Below are 9,431 nucleotides of genomic sequence, written 5' to 3' on the forward strand. Positions count from 1 at the left end.
GATATAGACCACTAAGGGCTCATTTAGAAGGTGTACTCAAACCATGATTCTTGATTTTTGACGTTTGAAATTTAAACTTTTGTGAGAGAAAAATACTATAGCAAAATTAATAATTTGAATTTGAGTATATCAAATAAACAAGTCCTGTTTTTGCTCAAACTTACATGCGATAAGGAATTTATCATGGGAGTTGGGTGTTAAACAAAAATACTAAAATAGTGCCTCATACTATTTTCTAGTTTACCAAAATGATCTAACGAACTGTCGTACAAGTTTGGCATGCAATAACAAATCTGGGTGTGTGCCACCGGGAGAAAAAAGAAAAAAAAAAAAAAAAAAAAAAAACGACAGCTCTCTTTATATATAATGTTTATTTTCCCCAGATAAAAAAAAAAAAAAAAAAACGTACATGAAAAAGCTGTGCAGTAAAAGCAAAAGTTTATATGTATGAAATTCTATTTTGACTAACAATCTTGCCCAATTTGACAAGATTGATTAGAAAACGAAAAAATACAGAAAAGGGGGACGTAAAAGGCATGATTAGAAGGCTGATGGAGCATCGCTATCCAAACAAAAACAGCAAATTAGGAAGCCTTTAATTTTGGTCCAAACATTAGTTTTCTTTTGATGCATGCATGATGCAATTAAGTTGGAAGAACAGCTAAGTAATAGTCTTACAAGTTATAATTGTTCAATTATCAAAAGAAATATTGCGAGAGATTAATTATTGTATGTCTATATGTGGACCACACAGCTGTTTTGCCACTTTTATATCTTTGCTTATTATTAATGCATGGTCGCCTGGTGAAAGGAACCTGACATGAGAGATGAGACCCGTCAGGCAATTGGAACTACAGTAATTTGATGTCGAAAATGAATCTTGCTGGGAAATAAAAGAGTAAAAAATTTGAATATAAATTGGGTCTTTCTCTGGTAGGGCCTCTTTACTGAAAAAGTTAATTTCAAATCGTAAAATTTGATTAAAATCATATTAAATTAATAAGGAGACATTTAGTTTATGAATTAAAATTATTTTCGATTTACGTGTATTTTTTGTGAGAAAAAACACTATAGCGAATTATGAATTATGATTTAAATCATTGTATGAATCCTCTTACCAAACGTCTCCTAAGCTCTACAGAATAGACAGTATTTGAGACAAATTTAAAAACTAAAGCTAAAAGTCTTTTTTATAATTCATTTTCTCAATGTCTACTAAAGAAATCCCAAGCATTTTGTTTTGCGAATTTTTTCTTGGATGAACGTATTGTACGTGAAATCATTTGCCCTAATTTTTTTTATTTTTATTTTTTATGTATGTTGTTTGTGGGACAGATACATACCATATTATTCATTTATTCCCACTATTTTAAATATAGATTATAGTGCATCGGAGACCATAATTAACTATAACGTATGAACTTGTTTTAGTTCAATCTATTCCTTGTCTCTTTGCCTTATAAATTAATCAGGATTCGTTAATAAGAAATATTAGAACGCACTCATACAAAGATACTGTATAAAAACATGCATACATACGTGTGCAGTGTGTGTATATGTATATACACGTATATATATATATATATAATACTATATGTTTGTCAGATGTGCATAGGCTGGGATAAGATGATAAAAGACATTAGGACGATTGACATTCAAATAAAGCGTCAAATAAGCGATAAAATATACATAATTGTTACGTGCTTTATCCAGTGATACCACTTTATTAGCGGCCAACTTTTCTACTTTATGTATTTGCCTTGAGAGTAGTGTATCCTTAAATTTGTTCTGAGGTAAATTATATCCTTAATTATGCAGAAAGGGTAAAGGAAGTTTCAGATGTAAGTTAATGGCTATCTATCTTTCCTCTGATTTGTCTTCTTTTTTCTTTTTCTTTTTTTGGTTTTTAGAATTTTTTATTAGACAAAAATGGAAAAGCTGGTTAGTGTATGAATTACTGATTACATGAAGATAAGCAAATTAATTAGCGTAATATATAATATATTGGAAAAGGAATCTTAATCAGCAACGATGCACTATACATATCTAAACTGACATCTTTTTCCTTTATATTTGACCAACCGGAGCCATATAAAAAGAACAGGGATTTGACTATATATATAATAGTTGTCTGACTGATTGGAAGAACATTATTAATTCAAGGGAGATCAGCACGGAGCTCAATTATTAATCAAATTAATTCAAAGGTGGCAAATCTAGCTATAAGCTATTCAGTAAAGAAAACAAATGGCATCACTTTTAAGTCTTTTTTTTTTTTCCCTCCACGTACTTTTAGGAGAATTCTATAGTAGGATAAAATAAAAATACCTTACCTTTTAGGAGAATTCTATTGTAAGATATATAAAAAAAAAAAAAAATACCTTATTGATAATTTACAATTCTAAACCGTAGTGGTTCATACTTCATATAGAAAAATTTGTGAATTTAATTAAACATATGAAGATTTTACTAATCAAAATTGCCTTATACGATATACTATTTTTTTATATACTTAGAAAATTCTCTGGTATGCCTGATGTACAGATTAGGTTTTTCTGACTGTTAAATTTATATATTTTTTTAATTTTTACGTGATTTTATACAAATTTAATAGATAAAAAAACTTAACTTATGACATAAAAGAAAATGTCCCTTACAAAATTTTCAATCTCAGAAGAAAAAAGAAAGAAAATGATGAAGAAAAAAAGGGCATCCAGATAACCCCTCTAGCCTGTAGCCTCTAGCCTCTAGGCCTCTATATTATCTAGATTATTCTGTTTCCTTAAGGAGCTGTATAATTGGGTAGCACAAGTTCTATTTGTTGCCTTGTGACTTAAAAGTGGAATTGGCCAGACGCTGTTTGCTCATTGACTATTGACAATCTTGAGAAAGCATCAATATTTTGAACTAGTCCACAATATTGCATTACACAAGTCCCTTCACTCATAAATGAATCAAACAAAACTAATCTTCTCAAATGTACACAAATTGCCCATAACTTGCCTTGCGCTTGATATTATATATTCCCTTGAATAAATGCACCGAGTGAGGAAATATTACAGTCTGTAGATCTTTTTGGTTATATATGTGTATATATATATATATATGACACTAGAATTTATGGATATTTTTATAAACCTTCTTGTATTAGGGTCAACTATTCATATTGTTTCATGAAAGTTGTTCATCTTCAGCAAAAAGTATATTAATTTGCCTGACTGTGAGTGGCTAACTGGGTCACAAACGACACAAACTTGGACACAAAAACGAACCTACTGATATCAAAGTTGAGAGACACCCAACATAGTTGGTAGGGTTATATGGTCTGACACGTGAGAATGGAGCTATCTATTGTTGATCTGATTTATAGATATGGCCCTACATACAACTGATTTTTCATAGAGTTGAGTACAGCTAAACCAAAAAAAAAACAAGAGCTAGCTATATGATTATATGAAACTATACATTCCCATCAAAACTATATGTAAGTCATGACTTCCTTTTGCTGAATATCTAAAAGGGAAAGTTGTGGTAGAGTGGGGCAAACCTAGCCAAGGAATTTGACAAGATAGTACTAGTTATGAACTGAGTGTTTTTTATTTTTTATTTATTTTTTATTTATTTTAAAGAGTAAAGAACGGGGTTTTGTTGTAAAAACAAAAAATAACAGAACAAGTATTTATTCTCTTCACCTCCCCAACTACTGTATATTCCAACCTAGTTATAACGTCTTTTTTTTTGGTTCTGCTTTCACTAGTTTTTTCTTTTCACTGCGTTCTCAAAAACCAAATAGCAAATTAGTTTCAATTCTGAACTATCAGTTGATATCAGCAATCAGATTAAAAATTAAAAATGTGTGACAATTTAGTGAAATAATTTGATGAAAATCTGACGCCTTCTTATAATTATCCTAATGATAAGAGTGTTTTTTTTTTTTTTTTCATATGTACCCTGTCATAAAACTCTCTTACAATGCAAAACAAAAGTATGAACTGAACAAAATTGAAAGCTCAATAGATACAAATATTGAGTTAAGACATATAATTTGAGCCTCATTACAAGGAAATTCAAGGTAAACAAGATTAATTTAAAGTTGAAAAAGAAAGGAAACGAGAGCAACAATTGCTCCGGAGAATCGGGCAGTGTTAATAATAAAAATAAGTGGGAAAAGAATATGAAGAAATTGATGATGGAGGGTAATTATTATATGCTTTTAAAAGTGATTCGTTTGACAACGAGAAACTCCTTTCCTTTGAACATTCCCTTCCCACAATAACTTATATAAATTGGAATTCTCTTTTCCATTTAGCCAAGTAGCGGAGAAAAACAAAAACAGAAAGAATTAAATAAGTATCTAGATAAAGAAAAAGGATCTGAAGTATGAAAACCATGCAGACTATATTCCTTGCGTTACAATGAGTGATTTCTCTAGTCACGTCCAATGTCCTAAAATATGTATTCTCTCAGTAATTTATCCTTAGCCTCAGGATGCCATATTTATTATCATCATGTATTCCTTTAAATTTTCTCTCTCTAAAATCTCCATCTATGTACGGCCTGGAGAAAACCTTTTTCTTTAATTTAAGAACACAGCCTTTTCTGGCGCTGAAAAAGGAAGAATATATACCACCAATTATAGTTTCTTTTCTGTCCTACAAATATCCTTGCTGAATGTGTAAAACTCAAATGATCAAGTTATCAGGTTCTCAACGAAAAAATTCTCCCTAATTAAGGCTTATATATATTAACAAAAATAAAATAAAAATAAAAGCTCAGCTCCGTAATTGCATGACTCCATTATAATTGGGTGGCACGTAATATGTATTGAATACAAAACCTATAAATAGATGCCTAAAATAATCCCAAAAACGGTAGTAAGAATTGGTTGTGAAAGATTACCTCAAATAGTTGACATTATTGAGCCACATTACGTTGTCTTGGGTTTGCTGATGTATACCTTAGTGCTTACCTAACCGAAGAAAATATACATAATATATAGAGAGGCTGTCTTGTCTTTGAGGTGCTTACTTAAAATCATTTCCTGATTTATCGGTTATTTGGCTATCAAACGTCTGCTAATTAAATATATATATATATATATATATATATTCAAGGTCCACTCCATTGACTTTTGGCCCCAATCTTTATGGAAGCATACAAACACCAGCACATGCTTCATGGGTTAATAGTTTAGTATATTATTGGTAGGGTTGTCAATGGTGTCATGCTGTGCCGTCCTGGCTATGATCGGTTAGGCTCATGCGTGTTTCGTGCAGTGCTTGACCTAGCCCATTGAAATTCGTGCCATGCTTGTGTTAGAATAAGATTTAAAATCATAGGCCGACCCGGCATATGGGTCCAAACTCATACGTGCTCGTGTCCGTGCCGTGTTTGTACTCGTGCTCGTGTTGTGCTCGTGCTTTTATTGTGCTTGGCACAATAGATCTTTAGGCCGATCTATTGAACCATTGAGTCACCTAAACTTATTTTTTTAACAGTTTCAAATAAAAAACAATTAAAATAAAAACATAATTTCATATGTTATTACTAAGTAAAAAATAAAAAATAAAAAACTTAGATGCCATCATAAGTACTAATTTATAAATAAAATTTTTCATTTTATTTAAATTATTTAGAAGAGTAGACAACTAATATAAAGAGATTAAAAATTAATACTACATCTCAAGCTCCTCGCTCAAAATCTTACTGAAAATGAAAATTACATATTTTAACTAATTTAGCTAAAACATATAGTTGTCGTCAAAGTTTGTAAAATCTTCAATGATTAATGAATTATAATAATTTTTTTTATTGTTGCCATTGTTAAAATGATGAAAATTAATGCAATCATGATTTGATTTTTGTAAGGTCAAATGAATTAATTTTAATTTGTTTATGCAAATGTATAATTTTTTTTAACTATTTACATATATGTAAATAGAAATAATAACGTGAAATTATTTTTTTTAAAAGAAAAAAAATTATATTCGTCGCGCCAACCCATCATGCTTAATGGTTGTACTCGTGCTTATTGTTGTGTCGTGCTAGACCCACGTGCTTAAAACTATGAGCTGGTATGACCCACCACCTCGTTTCGTGCTTAGTATGACCCATAAAAATGTCGTGTCGTGCCGTGCCTAGCCCAAAATTTTTCGTATCGTGCTCAATGGGTGACCAGGCTTAATTGACATCTCTAATTATTGGTTTCTTGTGAAAGGGAGATACTGAAATACACACACATAATCTTAGTTTAGTGCTTTTTAGAAAATATTAAATAGGGATAGTTGTTTTTTTTTTTTTTCATTTCTTTTAGATTTTGCTTTTGTGATGGAATATCAGCACATATGTACGATTCACTCATCATATTGATATATTATATCAATAATTTAGGGGAGGGTTAAAGAACACCAACTCTAATGTCCTTTGTTTTTTTTTTTTTTTTATCAATTTACACGATATTATCAGTTGTCATGTTCGTAGTGATAGAATACATAATAATATCTAATTAATTGATATGAAAATTTTTTAAACACCTTTTAATTAAAAAAAATGATAACTCGCATGCAATATTAGAATAAAGTTAGGATTGGAAGATGTTACTAATATTTCCTCATCAATTTATCATAGAATTGATCTTATCAAACAGTTAGTATATAATGGATTTATTATTTTTGTTAACTTTTGTTTTTTTTCCTTCCAAATTATAATTCACTAGAAATCTTGAATTCAATTGGACAAGCTAGCTGGTGGGTAGGAAGTTTGTATCAAAAAGTCCAATCAACATAGATATTGATGGTGCTATAATATTACGATTTTAAAGTAGCTTTTTATAACACAACATCTTTTTAAAAATGGGTTTCTTTCAACTACTACAACCATTCATATATATACATGATGCATTTATCATATTGCAATTACTCTCTCTGAAACAGTACAAAATCAAAAGGGTTTTCTGTTCTCTTCTCTGTTTTTTTCAGCAGCAAAAAAACAATATCATCATTAATGGAAATGCATGCAAGTGTTGTAGCTTTCATGTGGCCATATATATATAGATACGGATCATATAGGGAAAACTATGTTACTATCATTAATAATATTGTTGGTGCATTGGGGAGCTGTTACGGTACCAGATTATTCTTGTTTTCTTTGTTTATGAAAAAATAAAATAAAATAAAGAAAGGAAAAGAAATTTCAAAAGATCAATAAGGCAAGAAATCTGGCTGATGACCAGGAGCTTTCCATCTTTGAAAGGAGAAGACAACTCATGATGGTGGGCGAAATTACGGAAGTAACCTTAACGTACCATCCCTCTCTTGAACATGTTACCGAGGTCGTGGGACCCATGCATCACCCATGATGGGAGACAATCGTGTCTTTTGGCCTCTCTCTCTCATCTCTCTCATCTCTCTCCTCTCTCTCTCTCTCCTCTCTCTCCTCTCTCTCTCTCTCTACTATTGCATGAGTCATGAGAGAAGAGAGCTAGAGTGCAGTGTGTGATAGAGAATACGATGCTTTGTACCGAGGTAGTGGGACCCATGCATCACCCATGATGGGAGACAATCGTGTCTTTTGGCCTCTCTCTCTCCTCTCTCTCATCTCTCTCATCTCTCTCATCTCTCCTCTCTCTCTCTCTCTACTATTGCATGAGTCATGAGAGAAGAGAGCTAGAGTGCAGTGTGTGATAGAGAATACGATGCTTTGCTTTCCGTGTGCTGCTTCTTTTTTCCTATTTTTGTTTTTAAATCCACAAATATTATATTACGTACATTGCCTTGGACTCGCACTCCTTTCAAGCGCTTGCTCATACACAAGTAACAACTTTTATTTTTCTTTTATAATTAATGTATTGCTAGAATATATAAGTATGTATAATTCACATGGCTAAAATCAAAGTACATGCTATATGATTGGAACTGATCTGAGACCCACGTATTAATTATAAAAACTATCCAGAACTTGTTGATGAATATATGATATCCTTAAAAAAAAGAGAGAAAAGAATATGTGATGTTAAAAAAATAATGATCATCATATTCAGCAATTTTTGAATTATTTGATGTGATATCCTTCAAAAAAAAAAGAGAGAAAAGAATATGTGGTGTTAAAAAAATAATGATCATCATATTCAGCAATTTTTGAATTATTTGATATTATACCGTCGAAAACCCAGCTTTATTTTTGGACAAAACCGCAAATTCAAAATTAGTTAAACCTATAACCATTTGATGGTCCCATGATAAAATCTTTTTTTCCCCTTTATGTTGAGGGAAAGATTTATATCATTTATAAACTGGAAAATCGGGTCTTATGAATGAAGATATATTAAAAACAAGGGGACAAACAAAATCGTTGGATATGGGCGAAAACGTTTTAATTACCTTGGATAGGGGTAAACTGGAAAATCCGGTCTTATGAATGAAGAGATATCAAATCCTAAAACTGTTCTGATTTCCTCAGAAAATTTTGATTTTTTGACACTTGAATAGGGGTGAAAACATTTTAATTACGTTTTCATCAATTATTTGACTATAAAGATAAGATTAACTAGTGCTTTCTCTATGCTAATTAAGAATTTGAGTTGGGTATCACGCGCAGAGAAACATGACTATAAAACAGTCCTCGAAAGAAAAAAAAAATAAACAAAGAATAAAATCGGTGTGTGTGTGTGTGTGTATATATATATATATATATATATATATATCTTTTTCCTTTCTTTGGGTTCACCAAGTCAAAGAAAGATTTCTTGAGCAACCGTCCAAACAAGAAAAAGCCATTACCCCGCCTTCCACCACCTCCTTTTCTTTCTATCTGGTGCCATTGGCTTTACCTTTCCAGATTCTTTTATTATTTGATTTACATAATGGTCCGTATATTTACTAATTGGTGCATATATTAGTGTTCCAAAATTTGACGATATTGTCCTTGTTTGATATAAGTACTCCTATTCCCATATCCAACTATCCGTTTTTCTTTGCTAAACTAATATATATCCCGTCCAAGATTTCTGGTCCAAAATGGAAGAAGATAAAAAAAAAGAACTAAATAGAAGTAGATCAACGTTAACAAAGAGTAAAATATTGAAATTGATGAAGCTCTATTATACACATTTTTGTCATGGATGTGATTATCATAATTTGTTAAAATTAAAGTTTATCGAAAACAAAAAATTTTATATGTCAAACGACAGGAAGGGTATTTAAGTAATGTAAAAATTAGAATTCAAAGTCGATATACAAAGGCTATTATTTTATTTTAGTTGTTTATGATTCGAAGGTGTGGTCCTTTTGGTAAATTCCATAGCCCTCATCATCACCTTTCATATAAACTTCCAAGGTAAAGCTAGTTCTTGGTTCTCCTTAGACACAAATGCGCGTATCGAATTTCAAAACCTCCTTTCCAATATTATTCACTTTTTCTGAAGCTTCTCTTTC

This window comes from Morus notabilis, unplaced genomic scaffold (assembly GCF_000414095.1).
Source record: "Morus notabilis unplaced genomic scaffold, ASM41409v2 Scaffold1032, whole genome shotgun sequence".
In the NCBI taxonomy this organism is placed as follows: domain Eukaryota; kingdom Viridiplantae; phylum Streptophyta; class Magnoliopsida; order Rosales; family Moraceae; genus Morus; species Morus notabilis.